The 23,766-nt window shown below is 39.2% G+C and overlaps 1 long non-coding RNA gene across 1 annotated transcript; it reads right to left on the bottom strand.

Annotated features, from left to right (window-relative positions):
- Window positions 1-16,970: 16,970 nt before the first annotated feature.
- Window positions 16,971-23,235, bottom strand: LOC114230746 (uncharacterized). Its single transcript, XR_003616699.2, has 3 exons — window positions 23,124-23,235; window positions 21,441-21,606; window positions 16,971-17,183 (listed from the first exon to the last, which is right to left on the bottom strand). It is a non-coding gene; the product is annotated as an uncharacterized LOC114230746 (long non-coding RNA).
- Window positions 23,236-23,766: the final 531 nt, after the last annotated feature.

The following is a 23,766-nucleotide window of genomic DNA, read 5'->3' as shown; positions in this document are numbered from 1 at the left end:
TCTGGTCTCTAGAATTTTACAGTTTAGTTGAAATCACAGATTTGCAAAAGGAAAAAGCTAGCTTGTGAGGGCAAAGGATAACTTTTTAAGATTTTAAACCAGGTTCTCTAAACAGCTTGACATTTTGGACCAGATTATTCTTTGTTGTTAGGGCTGTCCAATGCATTGTTGGAGGTTTGTCAACATGTCTTCAGATTTCGCCATGTGTCTCCTGGGAGGCCAAATTGCTCCAAGATGAGAATCATTTAGTAATACAAGAAATTTTCCACTTTCATCTCAACCTCCTACTGATACATCAGCAAGTCCTAACTTAGCTTCCCCTTGCTTACCTAAGATCTTACTTTCTACCATGAGATGTGTCCTGAGATTGCTCTACCACTACCAAGCCATCATCATCTCTTATTTAGATTTCAGTGATGCAGGGCTAAATCACCCTATGTGATCTTTCTGCTGGTGCGCTATCTCTTTCATTCCAGTCTCCTCACAGGATCCAGTTGCCATTTAAAAACATAAGTCCAAAGCAGATCATCCCCCTGCTGAAAACTCTCTCGTGTAGAAATTCTCGGCTTAGGTGGCACCTTGGATTCATAGTGGAAGCCTAAAAACAAATTCTAATCATGTGTCTCATTCCCAAAAATTCTGATGTAATTGGGCATCAGGGTGTTTTTCTTAGTTTTTATCTGATATTTTACACTGACCTATCTTTTAGTTCACTGATTCTCTGTTCATCTGTGTCTAATGTGCTATTAAATCCATGTATTATATTCTCAATTTCAGTTATAGCATCTTTCAGTTTTAGAATTTCCATTTGATTCTTCTTTTATATTTCTTGAAATATACCAATCATAAATATTAGAGATGTTAAATAGGTACTTTAAAATAACTAAATTACATGTAGGTCTGTTTTTATATTCTTTTTTATTTTTAAATATTTGCTGTGTTGTTTTTTGTTTTGTTTTTTACTAAGTGTCAGACATTCTGTATTAAAAAGTATAGTTTCCAGATGGTACTATCTTCCTCCAAAGAGGTTAACTATCTTCTGGCCAATATATACACATCCATAAGGTCATAGCAATTCTGTTAAGGGCTGGTTTTAGGTTTTGTTAGGGCTGATCTATTTCAGTTTTGCCCTCACTCCAGGGTATATCCCTTATTCCTCAAGGGTAGCCTTTCTGTGGTTTATGTACCTCTAAGGTATTTACATGGGAATCAGCACATTGATGAGGAACTCCAACCCCATCTCATCAATGCCATGTGGCTACTGAAGTCTCCACTCAACAATTCAACATTCATCTGCTGCTTTTTGCTGAGTTCTTGGAGCCTTGTCCTGTACATGCACAGCACAGCAGTTATCTAATACTTTCAGGGGGAATTGCACGAGATATTTATGTTCACTTTCCTGCAGTTCTCACCTCTCTGGGATTTTGCTTTTCAAGAAAGAAAGCCAGTGTGAATATGAAGCTGTGTTTCCCTTCTTACAGGAATCATAGTTCCTCAAGTCCTACCAGAGTTGGTTGCTCTCCAAGGGCTGCACACAGTTGATTTGTGCACTTTGTTTTATTTTAACATTATTTTCAATGGAAGAATTACTCCAATTCAAGCTAATTTATCATGTCTGCTACCAGAAGTCTTGACATTGAGATTTTTCAAAGCTCTGTAGGGGTTCTGAAATATAGCCAAGATTGAGAACCACTTCTAGTAGTTTATCATTGTATTCAGATATAACAATTTGCAATTTTACCTATAAGTCCTACAAACATTAGGTACCTCTCTGCCTTATTCACTACTATATCTATATGCTCTAGAACACCATCTGGCACATAGTCAGTTGAATTGGTTAATCAACAGTATAAACATTTTTGGACAAATGTAGGACCTCAAAATGTAAAAAATAGCAGTTTGGGGAAATGAAAAGAGGACTGTAGACTATTAATAAAAACCTTTTGAAATAAGAATTAATGTTCCATCTTTCTGTATGAGTCTAAGCTTTAGGGTATTTATCTGACTTAATTGGCTTTAAATGGAAGAGTAGGTCAATGAATTTATGAGAGATACATGTGATGATGCCATAAATGCATGAGTCTGTGTTAACCACTTCTCTGTGGGATTAATGGTCTCAGAGAGGCCTTGCAAAATTAATGAATTTAGCTAATGAGAGACAATAGAAAAGAGATATTGGTCTCTGGCCCAGGTTCCTGGCTCAGAGATCCTGAAACTTATAATTTCCTAAATGATAAGAGCAATAGGAGCATATTTTGTTCTAATATTTGGTCATTGCCCCGGGTTCATGACATAGGACTCCTGAAACTCTTAGAGTTTCCTGTGTGGCAAGAGTGTCTTTTGTTCTAATGAAGTGACTGTGGGTGGGCTCTGGATGGCTTCTGGATGAGGGATGATAACCAGAAAGAACAAGCCATGATTAGAAACTGGGAATTTTTAACCCTAATCCCTGTTCTCTAGAAAAGGGCTGAAAATGGAGTTAATGATTGATCATGACTCCCTGATGAAGCCTCCATAAGAATCCCCAAAGTATGGGGTTCAAAGACTGTTCAGGTTCTGAACATCCTCATCAGGATGGTAACCTATCCCAAGTCCACAGGGGCAGAAGCTTCTGTACTTGGGACCCTCCCAGACTTCATCGTATGTATCTTTTCATTTGGCTGTTCATCTGTATCCTTTATCATATCCTCTTTAAACTGGTAAAGGTAAGTTAAGTGTTTTCCTGAGTTCTGTGAACTTTTCTAACAAATTATTTGAACCCAAAGAGGGAGTCATGAGAACCTCCGGTTTGTAGCCACATTGGACATAAGTTGTGGGTAACCTGGGGACCTACTACTTGTGATTGTCATCTGAAGTGAGGTGGGACTGAGCCCCTAACCTTTAGGATCAAACACCAACTCCAGGTAGATAGTGATAGAACTGAGTTAAATTGTAAGACACCCAGCTAGTGTCATGGAGAATTACTTGGTGTGGAATTACATTTGGTGACAAAAAGTGTCGGAAGTAAAGTATTCTATTGAAAGTAAAAGACACAGGACATAGACTTGACTGAGGTTTTTTCTTTATTGCTGAGAAGAGTCAGAAAACTCTAAAGAACATGGTTGGCAGTTTAAGGGTTAGAAAAATTGCAGATTAGAGCAACCATCTGGCCCAGCATTTGAATTTGCTAAAGTGTGAACTCAAAGCAAAGCCAGCTGAAATGGTAGAAACAAAATAGGACAAAACTAAACAAACCTTGCTGTCAGACTCTTGAAGTTGAAAGAGATAAAAAGAAGACCAGGGGCAGCATTTGCTCTCTTAATGTAGGTACTGCAACTTGAATTGACAATGACCTAACAAAACAAGGGACAAGTATATTTGTCCCCAGATATTTGAAGCTTGCGTTAGCCCTATACTTTTTTACGTCCCTCCTTGGGTTCTCACTACTTGTCAATTGGAGGGCTTTTTAGGTAGCTTCAGAACCACTGAGTGGCTAATAGCAGCTGAAGCCAGTAAAATGTGTTAGTGGCACCTATTATTTCAGGGAAGGTTGTTCACATTCCTATAGTCTAAATCCCTTCTTTTTTTTGCTCCTTGAAATTTTTAGTAAAGTCTGGTATGATCACTAACATACACATACAAACAATCTTAACAGCTAAAGTGGGGCTGCCTAACTCTTTGTAGTATTTGTTAACCAATAGCTCAAAGGTTAAACGTTATGAATAGGAGCAAAGACCTGTAGTAGGTAGCATGAAATTGATAGTTTTAGAATTTTAACTGTGATATGTAGGAATTTAGTAAAATGGATAGTGAGACTAATTCATGTGGAACTGTGTTTTTCTGGGGCCCTTGTGGGGGAGGGAAGTCTGATGAAAGGAAGGAGGGCATTTCTGGATGAAGCCCAGGGATGACCCAGCTCTGTATAACCCTCCTTCTTTTAGATGCAGCCACTTCAGGGATTCTGTCATGGCTATAATCTATACTGAGTATATGTCATTGAAATGAGAGCTGTAACCTTGAAAAACCACAAATCAGCCCACAATGGGCAGAATACATTGCCTCTGACTGAATCTAAAGACCCTTCCATTAGCTCCTAGGGCTGCGGTAGCAAATAACCATAAACTGGATGGCTTAAAATGACAGAAATCTAAGTCTCCCTGTTCTTGAGGTTAGGGTTCTGAAATTAGTTGTAGGTAAGTCTGTGTTCCCTCTGAAAGCTGTAGGAAAACACTTCCTTGCCTCTTCTTAGCTTCTGGTGGTTTGCTGGCACCTTTTATATTCCTGGGCTTGCATACTTCCAATATCTGCCTTTATTATCACATGGTGTTCTCCCTGTGTGTCTTTGTCTTTATATGACCATCTTATAAGAACACCAGTCATATTGGATTAGGGGCCCACCTTACTGAAGTATGGCCTCATCTAATTATATCTGCAATTAACTTATTTCCAAATAGGGTCACATTCTGAGGCACCGGGTGTTAGGACTTCAACATATCTATTTTGGAGGGACACAATTCAACCCATAACAACCCTCATGTGGGCAACTACATTAGTCACACCAGAGAGAAGAAGAAAGAAACTATCTCCTCAGTGATGGAATTGTTCCATGTCAGTATTCTTCTGGGATGGAGACATGTAGCTACATGGAACAGATCCCATTTTTTCTATAGGGCTCCCTACTCTTCTTTTTCTTGCAATTGACCCGTTTCCATTTAGTGAGGTACAAAAGAGACATACTACCCAATGGTGATAGGGCAAAGCTTTTCTAGATGGCAGAATGCATCTATTGATACTTATGTGGAGTTACTGATCCAGACTTAATGTTTGCTAGCACGTTCAAGGACTCAGGCTTTGGGATGAAAACCTACTATTCTGAATGAGCCCAACAGTGGAAGTAAGAAAGTATCTTTCTTCTTGTCTCTGCCTTTCCAAATTGTCTGCCAAGGTCATGTCTCCCTGTGATAGAAGCCATTCACACTTCACATACCAGCCAGTTGACGATGGCTCTGAGGTTATTGGAAAGAGAGATGATAGAGAAACTGCCAGATTTTTTTTTCTGACTGTCTGGGAAAAAAAGACTACTAAGGTCTTTCTTAGGAAAGAGCATTTATCTCCAGAACTCCCTCACATACGTCTTTCATTGATGAATATTTTGAGGGGATGAGAAACAAGCATCCCATTTACAGCACTGCTCTTTAAGATTTCCTTAAGGGCAATAACCAGCTGTATAGAAGTTGTTAGGAACAGCGGAGAAGGATGCCTACATATCAGTGGTACTTAATTTGCATATGTCTACTCAAATGATATTGGCTGTTTTTAAACAGTTTTAGAAGCTGAAACTCCTTATTCCTACCCTGAAGCTAGGGAATTCAGCACAATGCAGTGGGAAGAGCATAGGTTCAGAGGTCAGAAAGACATACCTGTGAGTTCAGTTACCTCAAATTCTGGCTGTCAACATTGGCAACTCCGGAGTCTCAGTTTCCATATTTGTAAAATGTGTAAGTCATTGTCTAAGCCCACGGTTCCTAATTCACATCCCCTAAGTCATGTTTCTTGAGCCCACCAACCTCATTTCCTTCATTTTTAAAATGAAGGAGAAACCATTCTCTTGATGACATTTGTGCATTGACTAAACTAATTTATTGAAATAATTTTAAGCTGAGTGATAGCTTTGGCTCTAAATATGAATATTGATTACATTCATACATGTATGAATATTGATTACATTACATTTTCTCCTTGCTTCTCTGCTTTTTGTCTTAATTGCCCTGCCTCTCAGAGGTGTTGAATATGGGAGCATGTCCTCAGCAAAAAAGAACATAATGACAGTTGGAGTCTGTTAAACTCTCTATCCTGGGTAGGATTTTCTGAAGTCTAACCAAGTATCAAACATGAGATACATGCTTTATCAGACACAAACAGTCCTAACTCTCTGCGCTCCCCCACTCCCACCGCTACCTCACTCTACCCACATCTAACCCAGTCTCAGTTTGGAAGGAGAAAGGAGTTGAATAAAGGCTGATATGGTCCTGAGCGGCTGTACCAGGACTACCTCCTCTGAAACACAACCTAGTCTGTTCAGAGGGTACTTAGGGAGTTGAGTGAAGTTTTCAAACCTCAGAGTGCCTTTGTGGAGTGGAGATGAACCCTTTCAGGAAACTGTGGACCAAGACAATCCCACCCTGAATCATTCTAATAAACTATACCCGCTTGCCCTCTTGCCTCTGGGCCCGGCTCCATGTTGGCCCTCCAGGACCGCCTCACCTGCCTCCTCTTGTACCGCCTGGCCTATGTGCAGCCCTTGTGCTCAGAGGCACAAATGTCTTTTGTATAGAAAGCTGTAAAAAGGTGGATCGGGTGTCACGTGTCATTATTTTAGCGAGGAAAATTCTGGCTCTCATAGAAGCTGTGGGTTTGACAGTTTCCCAGGATTTCTCACAATCGCTTTTTCTTCCACAGCTTAGCGCAGCTCTGCTCCCTTTTCTGCCTCACTGTTACAGTCATTAGGAGCTGTGTTGTCACAGTTGCTTTCTCTATTTTTGATATTTGCTTAGGCTAAAATATCAGACTGGTTTTGGCATGGAGTTGGCCCAAATTAGAGGAAGGCAGCAAGTGGCCAGGAATACAATCCCAAAACTTCAAAACTGTGCTAATCTGCCAAGTTTAATATTTCTATGGGAGTGAATGAGCAGACTCCCCACTGGTGAGTTTAGGAAGAAAGTTAATTTCCACCTTTGGATCTGCGATCAGATTTTATTTGTCTAATGTGTTTAATTTAACTGGTGGCTACTGAGCACATACTATGTGCCAAGCACTGTACCAGGTGCTGGGGATATAGGTTGAACAAGGCATTATCCCTGTCCCAGGGCTTATTGCCCCTCGGACACTGAATTGAAAACATGCCAGTTCAACCATGGGAAATTACAGCCGGGCTCACACTGTTAGATAGGCCGAATACCGAGCATACACAACTTAGAATATGCCCTGTTGTCAGTTCTCCACGTGAACTGCTAGCCCTTCCAAGGAGGGAGCAAGACCTCCTGGGATTTCCCTTCATCTAGGAGCATACGTGAATGATAATTCCCCCTGGCCCCAGAGTGGCATTTCAGAGTTTGTAAAACATTCTAATTACCCCTATAGTGCGGTCAGGGCAGATGCTACTATCCTTTTTCCTGATAACAACGTTGAGGCTCAGATAGGTCACATGGCTCTCCCAGGGTCAGGCAGCGAGGAAAGCAGTGACAGAACCAGTACTAGAGCTAAGGTTCTGACCATTTCTCCCATTTTTCTTGATACAATTTATTCAAACCCAACAATCTGATAATGATAATCTAAAAGTATTGATAGTCTCATATGTGTTTACGATGGGATAGACAGGAAAATACTCCTTTAATCAGTAACTTGCTACTGGTGCGCTGAAAATAACACTTCTGCCTCAAACCCTCTTTTTAGGACAAGGCAAGAAATAATATTAAAAGGAAAGAAGAAGAAAAAGGAAGTGTGAGATGATATAACTTGGTGGTTAAGAATCCAGTTTGGGTGAGTTGATGAGTTTACTAAACTTCCATTTCTTCACCTCTCAAATAGGTATAACATTAGTACCTACTTCATATATAATGCATTTTCAACAAACAGTAGCTATAATGATGACTAACATCATTATCATTGTAATCATAATTCACAAAGTGAAATCTTAAGCGGCTCTGGCTACTGAAGCAGGTACCCAGAGCCTTCGGAGAACACTGAAAGTCAAGCTTGTGGTTCTCATCCAGGGCCTATCCTTGACCCTTTTGTGTGTTGGAAAGGCATTTGCCCAGATAAGTATTGCTGTTGAGGAATTTAGGAAAGAAGACCAGGGTGGAGGTGAGGAAAGAAAAAGAAAATTAGCACTAGCTTTTCTCCATCAGGCTAATTTCCTTGTAAAGACACTATTGTCTCTAATGATGTGTCAGCACCATGACATGTTTGGATGTTTTCTTTGCAAAAGAAAATGGGTACCTTTCTACAGATGTGGATGCTGTGAACTGACTGAGCTGGAAACTGGGGTTTGATGAGAGTGTCAGGAGCTGGGCCAGGAGTTCATTCTCAGTCTGGTTCAAGATTTAAAAAGAATATAGGCACCCCCATGTTCATTGCAGCACTATTTACAATAGCCAAGATATGGAAGCAGCCCAAGTGCCCATCAATACATGAGTGAGTTATAAAGCTGTGGTACATATACAATGGAGGACTAGTCAACCATAACAAAGAATAAAATCTTACCTTTTGTGATAGCATGGATAGACCTAGAGGATATTATGCTAAGTGAAATAAATCATACAGAGAAAGACAAATACCATATGATTTCACTTATATGTAGAATCTAAAGAACAATATAAACAAGCAAAATAGAAACAGACTCATAGGTACAGAGAACAGACTGATGGTTGACAGAGGGGAGATGGTTGGGGGGCTGGGTGAGCAAGATGAAGGGATTGAGAAATACAAATTGGTAATTACAAAATAGTCACAGGTATGTAAAGTATAGCCTAGGGGATATAATCAATAATATTGTAATATATTATTGACTATATGGTGCCAGGTGGGTACTGGAAATATTGGGGGAAACACTTTTTAAAGTATATGATTGTCTAACCACTATGCTGTACATTTGAAACTAATACAGAATAATAGCAAATGTAAACTGTAATTGAAAAAAGAAAAGATCTCCCAGGATAAGTGCCTTAAATATAGACACTAAACAACAGTACCAATGATTCACATGAACACAACTCATTAACTACAATGGAACTTACAGCTTAATAAGCCACATGCATATACCCTAAAGGAAGATAAAGTAAGACAAAGCTAAGTGGGAAAGGGTTCAAATTAATTGTCCTCTGAAATAATTTTGGATAGTACAATTGAAATATCAAAATGCTACAGAGCTTCCTTTTAAAAAGCAATCACTTATTGTTTATGAATAGAGTCTGGATAAGTTATTTTGCATAGTTTTTTCTAATTAAAGGATCCAAACAAAGTAGAAGGATTTTGATTCTCCTGCTAGCACTGTGCAGTTGGGATAGAGGTACTGTGGTTTTGAAAGGATCTAACTAAGAGCATTCTCATGCCAAGAGCATTTACATGCCACAGTTATGTTCTGGTTGGTCCAGCAGTCCTTCCTCAAGGAGCCACCTACAGTATCAGAGGGTGAGAGTTTATTTTGGATTGAATGAAAATGAGGCATGTGAGAAGCTTACATACAACTTTTTTCTTTTTTTTTTTTAATGCGGGAACCACAGTCTTTTCCATTTCCTTTTTAAAACTGAAGACTGGGAAACTCATCAAGGAGACAAATCCATTCATTTTAAACATGTTATATAACTCAGGACTGTGAGATCAGGAAATGAAATGGAAAAGCCATTTTTGTCATCAGGCTTGTAGCAGCCCATGGTGGGTTTTACTGTTTGCTCTGTATTGTTGAGGATTTTTAACCTCCTGTGGTTTTACATTCAAAAGCTCTAATCTGACCACTTATACTTGCTACGTCATATCTGGATATTTGCAAGGTTGTTTCCTAATCATTTGTAGAAATTCATAACCTTGATCACATTACAAAAAAAAATTGGTCTAATCACTGGCATACATTATTCAGTGCGTGCAAACTATACATTTTCAATTATGCTAAAATACTTTCCAAAGGAATCAAACATGTTTTCCTGTTTCCTTTTTCACATCCATTCCTTACAGAATCTAGAGACTTCCAGAAGTATTTTCATGTCATATGAGGAGATTATTATGTGAAGAGGCATCCAGTCCAATTAGCCCTAATGCCATTAAATTAGGCAGATGTTTCTTTTGTGCCATATTATACATGCACTCTGGTGTAACGATAGATGCCTCATTTATATAACTTGATGTATTCTTTATTTGGTTTCAGTTACATTTTCATGACTAAACTGTACAAAAGTCATGTTCTTTCCCATTTTGTTGCTTATGTTTCCAATTGACCCTCCTCCTCCAACCTCCTTTGTGAAAGATGAAAGTCAACATGCATTCATGTAGAGTACAACACTGTTCCAATTTGTTTGAATTCTTAAGTGAAAACATTCACTCCAGAGTTCACCATAAAGTGAAGCAAAGTCCCCAAATAAGCTTTGGCAATGTAGTCATCAGGAAATTCCTACGGAAGAAAGTCTAATATCTGTGCTGATGAATGGGACAGAGGCCTTTTCAGAGAAGTTGAAGCAGGATTCCTGGAATACAGTAAGTGGTTAATATATGGCTTTTATATTCAATTTTGTTTTGTGGCAAGAAAACTTAACATGAGTTCTACCCTCTTGACAAATTTGCAAGTATACAGTACAATATTGTTGACTATAGGTCCTTTGTTGTACAGGAGATCTCTAGACTCATTCATCTTAGGAAACGGAAACTTTTGTTGATCTAAACCAGTGGTCGGCAAACTCATTAGTCAACAGAGCCAAATATCAACAGTACAACGATTGAAATTTCTTTTGAGAGCCGAAAACCGACTTCTGCGCATGGGCCACGAAGTTTCAATCACACTGTATGTGCGCGCCTGCACGTGGTATTTTGTGGAAGAGCCACACTCAAGGGGCCAAAGAGCCGCAGTTTGCCGACCACTGATCTAAACCATTGGTGTCACCTAGGAGGTCTGACTAGTTACTACAGAGAAAGTACGTTTGGGGGAAATGAAATGCTTACCAAAGAAATGTGGGACATTATAGCAGGAGGGTGTTGGCATCATCTCATGGGTTTTCTTTGAAGAAAGGAAAAAAGAGAATTGGAAGAGAGAGAATTTCAAAAAGTTTTTCATTTGATAGTGAATGTGGACAAAACATAAACAGAGATTTGGGTCGTAAGTATGTGTATCATCTTTTCTTTAAAATACTACATTCTTTTAGGAGTTAGCACTTAATACTCCACTCTGAAGAAGAAAAATAGTATAGTCAGCTCCAAATTAACATGTGCTGTACTCTGAAGTCAAAAAGGAATGATCAACATGATAATAATATAAAAGTGTTTTTCACCCAGTGTTAGGATCGATATAAGATTCATTCATGCTGTTCCATCTAACTGCATTTTGTTCATATTCCACTATGTGAACACAGCAAATTTATTTTTACCACTAATTATGGATGTTTGAATTGGTTTTAATTTGGGGCTATTATGAATAGTACTGCTAATGAACACTCATAAATATGTTTCATGGTGCACGTGTGCATGCATTTCTGTTGGGTGTATACCGAGGAGTGGAATTGCAAGGTCATAAGGTTTGCTTCTGTTCAACTTTACTAGACAATGTTAAAAAGTTTTCTTCAGTGGTTGTACCAAATTATACTTCCACTAGTTTCAAGCATTCCCATTGTTTCATATCCTTGCCGTAACTTTGTATTATCAATCTTTTACATTTTACTTATTACATGTTACATTTTACATTTTACTTATTCTTCTGTGTATTTAGAGGTATTTCATTGAGTTTTAAATTTTCATTTTCCTGGTGAATAATGAAATTGACTACTTTTTCATTTGTTTACTGGTCCTATTTCCTGAAGTGACTGTTAAAGTCTCTTGCTCATTCTCCTATTGGATAGTTTGACTTTTTCTTATTGAGTTGTAGAAATTCTTTGTATATTCTGAATATGACCCCTTTGTCAGTTATGGCTGATACATGTATCTTCTCCTACCGTATGGCTTGCCTTTCACTTTCTTAATGGTGACTTTTGGTGAACAAAAGTTCTTATCCTCCAGGTAGTCAGTATATCAGTCTTTTTCTTTATAGTCAGTTTTTTAAAAAAATATATTTTTATTGATTTCAGAGAGGAAGGGAGAGGGAGAGAGAGATGGAAACATCAATGATGAGCAAGAATCATTGATTGGCTGTCTCCTGCACAGCCCACACTGGGGATCCAGCCCACAACCCAGGCATATGCCCCACCTGGGAATCAAACCGTGACCTCCTGGTTCATAAGTCTACGCTCAATCACTGAGCCATGCCAGCCAGGCTTTAAAGTTAATGTTTTTGTGTGTGTCCTTTGCAAGAGGGTGCAGGCCAGGCTGAGGGACCCCACTGGTGCATGATTGGGGCCAGGAAGGCACACAGGAGGTTGGCCAGACAGGGAGGGACCACGTGAGGGCTCCAAGGCATGTGTCCGGCTGTCTCACTCAGTCCCCATCAGCTGGTCCCCAGCAGCAAGTTCACCTACTGGTTGGAGCATCTTCCCCCTGGTGGTCAGTGCATGTCATAGCGACTGGTCAACCAGTTGACTATCTGCCCCCTGGTGGTTAGTGCACATCATAGCGAGCAGTTGAGCGGCCTTAGCATCTCATTAGTATATTACACTTCGATTGGTTGAACGGTCGACCAGACAACTGGACACTTAGCATATTAGGCTTTTATTATATGGGATAAACATATACTGCTTTAAGCTTCTAAGTTTGTGGTGATTTAATATGTAGTAATAGAAAACAAATAACCTTTTTTTGTATCTTTTTGACATTTTCTTTCATTATTTGAGCACTTTTAAAGGATAGTTTATTGACTTTGAGAGAGAGAGGAAGGGAGAGGGAGAGAGAGAAAAACATCGATGTCAGAGCAAAACATCAATTGGCTCCCTCTTGCATACCCCTTACTGGGGATTGAGCCTGAAACCTAGGCATATGCCCTGAACACAAATCAAACCAGCAACCTTTCGATGCACAGGATAAAGCCCAACCAACTGAGCCATATCAGCCATGGCTATTTGAGCACGTCTTAATTTTATGGCCCAAAATGCTATTTCAGGTTCAGCTTGTACATTCCCTGAATAAACCTGGAATAAACCATTTTCCCCAAGGAATTCTGGTTCCTTCTAGTGGAGAATGGAATTTAGAAAACAATACCTGGGTACGAGGTGTTCTCAATACTATTGGGTATCTTATTCCTAGGCCTTCTCATTGAGCAAAACTAGAGAATGTGTGTGTGTGTGTGTGTGTGTGTGTGTGTACATTCACATTTATATCTACATCTATTTCTGTGTCAATATACACATATTTAAAAACATGAGTACACACTGAAACCCCACTTCTAATTCAGCGCCAGAAGATTTATGCTAGTTTTATTTCTTTCCACATTTGTAACTCCTTTCTCTGACAGGAGAAATCTAGTTCCTATCACCTTTAATGTTTCCCTATTGAATAAATTCCTTCTGTATATAACCAATCTTCCATCATCTTTATCATCCTCCTCTATTTCATAGATGCTTTCATCACCTTGCTCAGTCTCCATCACCCAGTTGGCTGAACTAATACTCCATCCCCCTCAATAACAGCTATTTTGCTAGGCCCTATCTAGTGGATTATGAACTGAATTGTCCAAGAAGGAAGGGGTATCTAGTTATTTTTGATTAAGCACCAGATATTGTATATGCAAAATTATAGAGATAATGTGAAGCATGGAATAATTATCTATTCCCCCAGAGAATATTTACATAGTTGTAGGCAGCTAAGAGCCCTATCAATTCCACTACACCTTAATAAAAACTTAAAATTGAGATTATTTGAAAATAGACTTTTATCATTAAAGGACCTACTTCAAGTTGGCCCTTACTTCTAGTTTCTAACCCAAAGCCTCTGCCTTTGGAAGTCCTTGAACTTCAATTATTTCCCCCTAACTCCATGAGGCTGACAAAAGCTCTGCTTGGCTTTTTAGGCTCTCAGCTACCTCTTCCAGAATTGGAAGAAATTCCTACAGGACAAAGAGCCCCAAAAGCCACACTTTTGGAATTTGCTTCTTCCACATATCCCCCTGTAGTTCTTCACTTCCTGTTAGCTCTCTGACATATTCAAGAAGTATTTTATCTTATTTTATTTTTTAAATTTAAATTCTTTATTGTTTAAAGTATTACATATGTCTCCTTTTTCCCCCATTGAACTCTCCTTGGCTGTTCCCACCTCCAGCACATGCCCTTACTATCTGTGTCCATGGATTATGCTTATATGCATTCATAACAATTCCTTTGATCTCTTACCCTTCTCTTCTCCCCTGCCTTCCCTTTGAGGTTGGATGGTCTGTTCAGTGCTTCTATGTCTCTGGATCTATTTTTGTTCATCAGTTTATGTTGTTCATTATATTCCACAAATGAGTGAGATCATGTGATATTTATCTTTCTTCGACTAGCTTATTTCACTTAGCATAATGTTCTCCAGGTCCATCCATGCTGTTGCAAATGGTAAGAGTTCCTTCTTTTTTACAGCAGTGTAGTATTCCATTGTGTAGATGTACCGCAGCTTTTTAACCCACTTATCTGCTGATGGGCACTTAGGCTGTTTCCAAATCTTAGCTATTATAAATTGTGCTGTTACGAACATAGGGGTGCATATATCCTTTCTGATTGGTGTTTCTGATTTCTTGGGGTATATTCCTAGAAGTGGTATTACTGGGTCAAATGGGAGTTTCATTTTTAATTTTTTTTGCTTGTTTTTAAAAAAATATTTTATTGATTTTTTACAGAGAGGAAGGAAGAGGGATAGAGAGTTAGAAACATCAATGAGAGAGAAACATTGATCAGCTGCCTCCTGCACACCCCCTACTGGGGATGTGCCCACAACCAAGGTATATGCCCTTGACTGGACTCGAACCTGGGACCCTTCAGTCCACAGGCCAACTCCACTGAGCCAGACCGGTTAGGGCTCATTTTTAATTTTTTGAGGAAACTCCATACTGTTTTCCACAGTGGCTGCACCAGTCTGCATTCCCACCAGCAGTGCACGAGGGTTCCTTTTTCTCCGCATCCTTGTGAGCACTTGTCGTTTGTTGATTTGTTGATGAGCCATTCTGACAGGTGTGAGATGGTACCTCATTGTCATTTTGATTTGCATTGCTCAGATGATTAGTTACTTTGAGCATGTTTTCATATGTCTCTCAGTCTTCTGTATGTCTGTCCTCTTTCAAAAAGTGTCTATTTAGGTCCTTTGCCCATTTTTTTATTGGATTGTTCATCTTCCTATTGTTAAGTTGCATGAGTTCCCTACCAATTTTTGAGATTAAACCCTTATCGATATAACATTGGCAAATATGTTCTCCCATGCAGTGGGCTTTCTTGTTGTTTTGTTGATGGTTTCTTTTGCTGTGCAGAAGCTTTTTATTTTGATGTAGTCTCAAACAGAATTTAAAGTATGTTTTGTCCAGTCTCCTAGTTGCTATCACTATGGGGGTCAGTCCAAGTTATCTAGTTTGTCAGAACTGGAAGAAAAGTACCCTATTGGTAACTTCTTAAATTTTTAAATTAACATATAGTCAATACTTACTGTGTTCTTAGCACCACTTAAGCATTTCATATGCTTTATCTCATTTAATTTTACAACTACTTTATGAGATAGGCACTATTATTATCCCATTTTAAAGTTGAGGATTCAAAGTTTAGTGAGATTCAGTAGCTTGCCCAAGGTCATACAGCAGTAAGCAGAGGTCAACTCTGGTCTGTCTGTCTGACTCCAAAGCCTGGGACTTAAAACACTGAGCTATGGTGTTTCTCACCATTAAACTTCATAGTCTAGAAACAAGGCACCCTGTTGGGAGAGTCTTAGTTATTAGTCTGTTAAGACCATTTTGAAAGGGAAGAAGAGAACAGAGACATTTTCTTTATTGGCTTAAATTACTCTGAGACAGCCGCAAATAGCACTCAAGTTTGGGTCCAAAGTACCACATTTATCGCTCATCTAGGGGAAATGATGAACAACATAGACTGAGGAACAAGAACAGAACCAGAAGCAAGGAGGCATCGATCGGACTATCGGGCCTCAGAGGGAGGATAGGGGAGGGTAGGGGGAGGGTGGGGGGGAGGGGGAGAGTTCAACCAAAGGACCTGTATGCATGCATATAAGCCTATCCAACGGTTAAGTTCAACAGGGGATTGGGGCATGCGTGGGGAGAGGGGTGGGATGGGAATGGGGGGATGAGGACAAATATGTGACACCTTAATCAATAAAGAAATTTAAAAAAAAAAAAAAAAAAAAAAAAAAAAAAAAAATCCAAAGTACCACATTTATCTATTCCTGTTATCTAAACTCCAACCACGATGAACTTAAAGTTAAATTAGAAGACTTAAATGGGGAGAAAAAATGCTATCATTAACTACCTTTATATACTTTGTGGCATAAATTAACACCCAATTCAGAAGCTTGAATTCCCTCCTCCTGTGGTAAGAATCTGTCAGTTCACATAAAATTGTGCACTGTGACCGGATGTAACAGAGGCAGACAAGCAAGATGTGTCTCACTGATGCATCTGGACAGGAAACCTTAAATACAGTTTTCTTTTCTTACAAAAAAGAAATCCCAGCCACGGATGTTTTTATTTTTCTTCTCAGCATTTGGTGTCTGAAAACATAGGGCATGTTATTGCAGGTAGCACTTCTCAGGAGAGTGGGAGCACATTTTAACAGATTTGAGGGGCCTAAAAATTCTTTCAGTAATGAAGATTCTGATATTTTCATCTCAGATAGTTTTCTAAAATGTATTTATTTGCACTCTTTTATATATAAGATAAAACAAGTTGGCTAAATGTTTTTGAAATTTTTGAAAAGTCATTTCTCTTCCACTAATAGTTCCTATTTTTTATCAGCAGAATTTTATTAGTGAGGCCGTGAAGATAGCCTTCTAGACTCTTAGGTTCTCTGTGGACCATTACTTTTATTGCACCACCTAGGATTTAAAAAAATATAACATGTAGTCTTTGTAGAAGTCAGAGCTCTTTCTAAGATGATAACCATCCTTACTTACAAGGTATTGGTGAAATTTGTAAAGGAAAAAGAGCTGACAAATGATAACTGATTCTTTCTTATAGACTGTGGCATTAAATGCTGACCCTCAATACACAGCCAAATGTGGAGTAATAGATACTGTCTCTTGATATTCCAGGCTCTCTTTGCAATTTTCTTTTATCTATTTGGTCCCTTTCTTAGTTGGATCTAACCAAATGTTCATTTGCCAAAATAGATTCCCATTTGGTTAGTAATATTTGATCATGGTCAAGTTGTGAAGTCTAGGTAAGACTTTAGCACTAGTAAATAAAAATGGGTATAGATACAATTCATAGGAATCTCTTTCCACTTCCGCTGTCTGGATTCTTCTGTGAGAAGCAGCACATTAAGTCATCAGTACTCTTGCAGAGCTGCTTTTATTGAATTGAGCATCAGGTCTGGACTGAGACAGGTGGAGCCCTAGGTAAGACAGCAACGGGACACCTCATCAAGCCAACATTTTAAAAGTATATCTTAGTACTTAGTTAGTGGAAATGGTTCCTAATAATGGAAATAGAACACAAATAACTTTATGTTTCAAATAAGGAATTCGTAACATGTCCTTATTACATGCAATTTTTGAAATTACACAGCTTCTTGGGAGGCCTGTTAAATTACTTAAAAATGTGAGCAAAATAAATCACCCCTTCCCAGTAAAGGCATCAAGCCCATGAATTATTCAGATTCAGAATTTCAGCTTTGAGTATCTAAGACAGTGATGGGCAACCAACTGAGCATAACTCGGTAGTGTGTCACTTTGAGGAAAAAACTAACTCCAAGACTCTAGTCACAAATATTTCATCCTCAGGAGCAGCAAATGTTTCATCCTCGGCATGCGGCCGCGTGTCATCAGAAATATGGCTAGTCTCAGCTATAATTATACTAAAAAACTTACTCAGATGTATTGCAATGAATGAATGAATGAATGAATCTAGTTAGAGATAAGACATGATTTTCTTCCATTTTGACCCAAAGGCACACTTTTCTTCAGCAGATTCCTATTTGGTAAGTTCAATGTCTGTTTTACCAGATACCTATAACATTATATATAAAAATCTGAGTTTACTGGCACTAGGTTTCCAATTTATCAAAGATGTTGTTCTAATGATCCTTGTAAACTAGCAACCCTGGGATATGCTTATCAAGCTGACCCCTTACTTCACCTCTCGGTGTGATATTTTCAGCTATACTGAGACCTGAACAGACTTATCCTTGTGAGGCCTTTTAAATGGTACTAATCTTTGTCGTCCTTATAGGGACATGGGACTAATTCCATTTTAGTCTTGATTCTAAGAATTACTTCTGAGCAATTGGTCTGTTTTTACCTTTCGAACACTACATATTAGGCAATGGATTAGATTTCTCTTTTCGTGTTGGTTAACTAAAACTTTGAGCCAAATGAATGACCTGCTCATAGAAAACTCATAGGCCTTTGTGGGTAGAAAGAACCCTTTTAAAAATGAACCTTATTCCTGGCTTCATTTTATGTTCCTGCCATTGTTGTCTGTTCCTACTTTGACTTAAACTGCCTTGCTGTATGTTAGGTGTCCTCAGAAGCTGCCTGTAATCCTTCTGGAACAATAAGAGGCATATGTAAATGTCACCTCTGTTTCTTTCCCCCCCCCCTTTTTTTTTATTGATTAAGGTATTACATGTGTCTATATCCCCCCATTGCCCCCCCACCCCACTCCCATACATGCCCTCACCCCCAGTATCTTGTGTCCATTGGTTATGCTTATATGCATGCATACAAGTCCTTTGGTTGATCTCTTACCTCCCTGCACAGCAAAAGAAACCATCAACAAAACAACAAGAAAGCCCACTGCATGGGAGAACATATTTGCCAATGTTATCTCCGATAAGTGTTTAATCTCCAGCATTTACAGGGAACTCATACAACTTAACAAAAGGAAGATAAACAACCCAATAGAAAAATGGGCAACAGACCTAAATAGATACTTTTTGAAAGGACATAAGGAAGGCCAAGAGACATATGAAAACATGCTCAAAATCACTAATCATCCAAGGGATGCAAATCAAAACGACAATGAGGTACCATCTCACACCTGTCAGGATGACTATCATCAACAAATCAACAAATGACAAGTGCTGGTGAGGATGCGGAGAAAAAGGAACCCTTGTGCACTGCTGGTGGGAATGCAGACTGGTGCAGCCACTGTGGAGAACAGTATGGAGTTTCCTCAAAAAACTAAAAATGGAACTCCCATTTGACCTGGCGATTCCACTTCTAGGAATATACCCCAAGAAACAAGAAACACCAATCAGAAAGGATATATGCACCGCTATGTTCATAGCAGCACAATTTACGATAGCTAAGATTTGGAAACAGCCTAAGTGCCCATCAGCAGATGAGTGGATTAGAAAATTATGGTACATCTACACAATGGAATACTATGCTGCTGTAAAAAGGAAGGAATTCCTATCATTTGCAGCAGCATGGATGGAACTGGAGAGCATTATGCTAAGCAAAATAAGCCAGTCAGTGAAAGAGAAATACCACATGATCTCACTCATTTGTGGAAAATAAAGAACATTATAACTTGATGAACAAAAAGATAGATACAGAGGCAGAGAAGCATCGAACAGACTGTCAAATCACCTCTATTTCTAACTCAGTAGAGACATTCATTAGATTAACGAGAGAACAGAGTTCCGAGGGAAGGGAACATTATTTGGTGAGAGTGGGAGCGAGGCTTCCAGGGGAAGGGGGACAAGAGTTTGGGCTTCTGCTCAGCAGGAAGAAGGGGGCTCACTGAGCAGAAGGAGGAGGATTCTGAACTGGAAGCCTGCACAGCACAGGTGACAAACTTGACCTGCTGCACAGTTCTGTGGAGCATGGGCCCTTGGAGACACAGAGCCTTCAGACAAGTTATTGCTGGAAATGCTTGTGGAAATTGTTGTATGCCACAGTTCTAGTAGCATCTACTCTTCTATTAATCTCTACTGCTCTCCAAGACATGCACCTGGGGTCAGTTATACTGAATAACTAATATAACTGGTTCATGATCTGCCTTCTCAGCTATTTCCCTTTCTTCTGACAGACTGTTCTGTCTCCCTGCTAAGAGCAGACTGAACCCATGTGGATCCCTGACCCAGATTCTCTCTCCTGTGAGTGTGGAGGTGGGACTCAGAGATGCTGGCTGTACTCGGGTCATTGCTTGAAAACTGTATGAGCCAAGAGTCTGATTCTGTCATAGCTCTGCTTGTCCACAGAGCAGAGAAAACTGATCTGCAGCAGGAAGCCAAAACAGAGCAGGGTACCTAACGGAACAAGCAAGGATACCCATGTTCCAGAGCTGGGGCTTCCTGGTTCCTACCCCTGAGGAAGTCCAGCTGTGGTTCCTGACTCTTGTTTCCTTGTCAGTGTTTCCTCGTGCTGTGGCTGAAGTAGCTCAGGTAGCTAGCTGTCTACCACTCATACGTGAATGATCCCTTACTAAGCCATTAGGCCTGAAAAAATGTATCCAGTGAGAATCACCAAGGATATACGCTTAGAGATTTAAATACAACATCCATCCATTCAACAGGCATTTGTTGAGGGCTACTATGTTAATCCTCCCTTGGAATAAACCATTGAACCACATACAGTCAGTTACTTAGTATTCACGGAAGATTGGTTCCAGGAACCCTGGTGGATGCTGACCTCCGCAGACACTCAGGTTTCATACAAAATGCCATAGTGTTTACATATACTTTAAGTCATTTCTAGGTTACTGAAAATGGTGTAAATACTAAGTAAATAGTTGTTATACTCTATTGTGTAGGGAATAATGACAAGAAAGGGAAAGTGTCTGAACCTGTTCAGGACAGACACAAACATCCTAAGCCTAACTACATAGTACATGTCAGCAACAATGTCACATTTCTTTCTCACTTTTTTGATCACCAGTTGGTTGACTCCACAGATGCGGAACCATAGATACAGAGGACCAACTGTATATCAAGTTGTTTGTTGTCTGTTAGAGGATAAATCATAAAACAGGTTGTTAAATAGCAAAGTGGGAAAATGTTTATTGGCACAGAAATATGTTTATAATAAGTTGCTAAGTGAATAAAGGAATTTATAAAACAGTATGTATACCATATCTATAAAACCATATATATGTATGTAAACATATATTTTTCTCTTCAATCTCTGTACAATCTCTATATATGTGGACAGATTGATGGACAAAATGAAAGTAAGAACTTGAAGGATACCAAAATGTTAAATGTGGTTATTACTCTGGTGAAATGATTATGGATAATTTTTATTGCCCGACTTCTTCCTATCTGCATTTATTATTTTGAATAAAATTTATAATAGCCTGATTCTTCAAATAATGTAAAACAATACATTTTTTTAAATTGGCCTACATACATGCATCTTTATAAACCACTAAAAATAAAATAAATAATTAATATTCACATCTATATCGATAAGAGGGTGAGAATTCGGAAACACTAGAGAAACAATAATTTAACATGGTTTTCAATGTAACATTTTTCCAAATAAATGACATCATTAAAATATATATGTATATATAAATTTGGTTTTGCTGAGTTACTCAACACATATTTACTGAGTTTTTCCAAGATTTCAGACCCTGTTTAAGGTTGTGGAGGTACAACAGTGAATACAATTGACAGATGTCTCTCTGCTCTTGTGAAACTTACATTCTTTTAGTGGTGATCTTTTTAGGAAAATACAAACTATCTCCTAGAGTGCGGGAGACATCATGCTGAAATGTCACATCTGCTCCATCCTTTATCCATTCCTATGTGTAAAGCACAGTGATGCTCAGGCACATGTGACAGAATTCTACTCGAGCATCTCTCTGGCCTAGGAAACATACAAATAAATAAAGGGACAGGTTCACACAACAGGCTCAAATAGATGGAAGCGCAGGGGCAAAGTCAGACCCATCCTGGGGTAGTTGATAGTGAGGAAGCTGTGTTGCTATTTGGAGACAGCACTATATGAGCGTAGATCTCAAAGATAATAGTCATCCAGGTGAGGAGGCTGCAAGAAGGGCATTTCAGTAAGGGAAGCAACAGGAAACAGGACAGGTGTCAGAGGATGAAAGTGGCTCAGTGTAGCTGGAGCTTAGTTTTCAGAGCTCAAGGTGGCAAGAAGTGAGATAAAGGAGTAAGCAGAGGCCATTTGCTCTTTAAAAGGGAATGTTGTCTAAGGGTCAAGGCTGTGGCTGCCCTATGAAGCCAGACCACCCCCTTTTAGCTGCATGACTCAGAGCAAGTACCTAACTGTTCTGTGGGTCACTTTACTCACCTGTCAGATAGAATATCGGTGCCTAACTCGTGGGGCTATTACAAGGATGCAGTGAAATGGTCTTGTCTCTCCACTAGGAGAGAATCTTGTCAAAGTCATACTTAGTTTCACCAATTGGCAATTGTCTAATTTACTTTATCACTTGAATGTATACGTTGCTCATAAACATGACCTGTTACTACGGTTTTGCTCTGAGAGATTAAGTAAACTAACAGCTCTGTTTGTGACTGGGATCAGGTTAGTGGCGATCACTAGTGGTCCAGTGGGTCTGGACAATAGTTTAGTAATAATATTAGGTACTAATCAGTCATGCTCCTTGACAACTGTACAGGTTGCAGCAATTCTCTTTCCAATGAAGTAATGTACATTTTAGATTGCCTGCGGCTCTAACAGCTTTTTTCTCATTCTAAATAAATATCTGTTCAATGTACTTTGCTTTGATGAAACATAAAAACATAAATAACTGCTTTTAATAAAAGCTGAAAATACTCTCACATGGTTTATACAAAGAGAATGTGTAGGAGTGACGCAGGAGCATACTCACTGTAACAGTGGAGTCATTCTCATCCACCGTCTGAGGAGGCTCTACAAGTTGGCTAGTTTTCTTTACAGGAGAGCCACCTGTTTCTCTGTTTGCAGCAGGAACCAAGAATTGACCTCCAGTATCCACTTTCCCTTTAACTGGGCATGTGGCTACCCAGTCGGAGACTACATTGTCCCGTCTCCTGTCAGCTAAGTGTGGCCACATGATTGCGTGAGAAGAGAGTGGAAAAAGGCACATATGCAATTTTCAAGCCATGCCCTTAAAAAGACACTGTTTGCCCTCTGTGTCCTCTGGGAATGGATATGGTTTTTAAGAGCCAGCTTTGACCAGTAAATGAAAACTACACTCCAGGGGATATGGAAGCAATAAAATAGAGGAGACCTTGTTTCCTAGACAACCTACCCTCAAATCACCTAACAGCTTAGATTTCCACATGAGAAATAAACTTCTGCTTTGCTTAAGCTATTGTCATATTGATTTTGTAAAAGCAGCTCTAATCAACCCCAAATAATAAAGTCCAAAATACCTTTTTTATATGGTAAAGTAGACATGAAGTAGGAATCACACCTCTTGTGTTGAAAGCGGAATATTGGAGTAGAGTGATCAGAGAGCCCCCATCAGCCAGCACAGTCACCTGAAAGAAGATTCTAGAACAAAAAGCTCTGTCTTATTATTGCATCCCAATGATCTGGAGCAGTGCCAGGCTAATAACAGGCCCTCACTGATTATTTTTTACTAAGTGAATGATAGATCTGTAGCAAGCCTGGCAAGGCATGCCAAGAACGGTACTTATATAAGTATCTACTATAAAAGAAATAAAATGTGGAAATGTTAAGCAATGGAAGCAAAAAAGAGGGGCATGTAAATAGTTTTAACATTAATGAGAGTCAATGACTGGCACACACTACAAGTTTTCTTTTCGCAGTTAATCTTCACTAAAACTCTTGGAAGTACATGTTATTAACCTCATTTTACAGAAGAGGAAATGGAGACTTAGAAAAGTTGTGGCTACCCCAGAGCTTTGTCAGAATTTGAACTCAGGCCATCAAATTATGCTGCCTGTAAATGCACTAAAATATATTCCCAAGCCCATTGTAAAGCCAGCAGATAAAACTGGCAAACACCTTCTTTCCTTGGGGCGTTTAAAGATGAAGTGGTTTATTTGCTGC

This window comes from Eptesicus fuscus, chromosome 9, assembly GCF_027574615.1.
Source record: "Eptesicus fuscus isolate TK198812 chromosome 9, DD_ASM_mEF_20220401, whole genome shotgun sequence".
Taxonomy (NCBI): Eukaryota; Metazoa; Chordata; class Mammalia; order Chiroptera; family Vespertilionidae; genus Eptesicus; species Eptesicus fuscus.
The sequence above is the reverse complement of the archived record's forward strand: the minus strand, read 5'-3'. Positions and strand labels throughout refer to the sequence as shown.